Genomic DNA, 1,980 nt, shown 5'->3' on the forward strand with positions numbered 1-1,980 from the left:
GTATCTGAGAGATGTGCCTTATGCTCCCCTTTAAGGTGACAGGAATTAGAAACTGAGACTGGAGACTTACTGTTTTCTAGTCAAAAGAAATGCTGACTCATCACATCAACCCACTATTCTGAAATTTCTGTTTCTGCGGTCACCAGTGGTTTCACGACTACTAAATTTAAAAAAACACAGGGTGGGCGTGGTGGTTCAAACCTGTAATCCCAGCACTTTGGGAGGCTGAGGTGGGTGGATCACCTGAGGCCAGGAGTTTGAGACCAGCCTGGCCAACATGGTGAAACCCCTTCTCTACTAAAAACACAAAAATTAGCTGGGCGTAGTGCTGGGCACCTGTAGTCCCAGCTGCTCAGGAGGCTGAAGCAGGAGAATCACCTGAACCTAGAAGGTGGAGGTTGCAGTGAGTCGTGAGTTGAGATCATGCCGTTGCACTCCAGCCTGGCCCACAGGGTGAGACTGTGTCTCAACACACACACACACACACACACACACACACACACACACACACACACTCTTCTAGCCTTATTTTACTCATGGTGCTTGATATCATTTGTCATTACCTTTTTAATAAAATCCTCCTCCTCCTGTGACATTACTGTCTCCTAATTTTCCTTGCTTCATTCTTTCTATTCCTCTTCATTCTTCCTAAGGTACTCTTTTTCTGTCTTTCCCTTAAATTTCATGGTTCTGTAGAGTTCTGACCTCAGGCCCTTGCTCTTTTCTTAAGTTACTCTTGGGTCACCTTTAAGTGAATTGATGTTCCTTCCAAGACCATAATAAATACTCTTCCATCTCTTCATTTTACAGCCTTACTAGGTTTTCAAAATTCTTCCACACAGCCACAGTTAGCCGACAGAAAGGAACAAAACTAAAGTTGGACTTCTATATCCAGGGGCAGGGTCAAAAAAACGAGAAATTGAGTCAAGTAGGGTCACCTTTTACGATGAAAACCACATAGAATCTATCCAGTATGTTCAGAATTAACAGTATTTAGGAAGAAACTTGTCCTAGGTAATCCAGGCAACACATGTTGATGAAGTGAAATTTCTTCACTGTGCTCAGCAGGGATCAATGGACCTGATATTTAGCTAATTAAAAAATAATGTGTAATTTTGTGATCTATAACTTGAGGGAAGGATTTGGAAAGGGCTGGTTTGCAGTTGTAATTAGGAAATACTTTATTTCTAAATCTATGACTCTTTCATAGCCCCAGCTGACGTGGTTGTTAAAAGTCAGTCTCACTTTCAAAGCTCATTGACTCACACCTTTGTTTTGTAGTTTCCCGACATCATACAAAATGAATGGAGATCTAATTTTACCTTTCCTTTAATGACATTCTACCGCTCTTCAAACATCCCAACACAGTCATGAAAGACACTGTGGGGACTCTGCTCCTTGTTAAAATTAACTGGCTCTCAGTGAGGCTCCACTGTAGGGTGGAGCCGAAGTGGCAGGTGTTATGAATATGACCAGCAACCAGCTCACATTCTTGTCTTGCTCTGTCTGAGACTTTTGCAGTTGACTGTACTGATCAATTAGCTCCCAGAAACCCAGAGAGGGGTCTAAGATGAGGCATCCACGAAGTCCTTCAAACTCACTTCTTTTTTTCATTCAACAGAGGAAAAGTTGCTAATTTCCTAACATATGAATATTCTCAAAAACAAAATTTAAAATTCAACTAGCCATAGGAAACAGGTATGAATTTGAAGGAATTTTAGGTTCATCTGAGAAATGTCAATAGCAAAAAGACAGGTGAAAAAGATTAGACTGGGTGGCTGGATCCACTTCTTGCATAGGTAGTTCAACTTTTTGCTCTGTTTAAATTTCGTCTTTGTACTGCTCTTTTTTCCCATGTCAGGAAAAGTCTAAATCTTTCTCTGCCTAGAACCTTGAGAATAGGCAAGAAAGGAATGGCTTTATATTTATCACTTCAAAAAAAATCTGAGCTTTGAGAGCCTATTCCCTCCCTCCCTCCCT

The 1,980-nt window shown here is 41.2% G+C and overlaps 1 protein-coding gene across 2 annotated transcripts in view; it reads right to left on the reverse strand.

The window, feature by feature from the left end:
• Positions 1 to 1,980, reverse strand: part of CNTNAP2 (contactin associated protein-like 2) — a 318,368-nt gene that overhangs the window by 301,799 nt on the left and 14,589 nt on the right. The window lies entirely within an intron of this gene.

This window comes from Mandrillus leucophaeus, unplaced genomic scaffold (assembly GCF_000951045.1).
Source record: "Mandrillus leucophaeus isolate KB7577 unplaced genomic scaffold, Mleu.le_1.0 Scaffold357, whole genome shotgun sequence".
NCBI lineage: Eukaryota > Metazoa > Chordata > Mammalia > Primates > Cercopithecidae > Mandrillus > Mandrillus leucophaeus.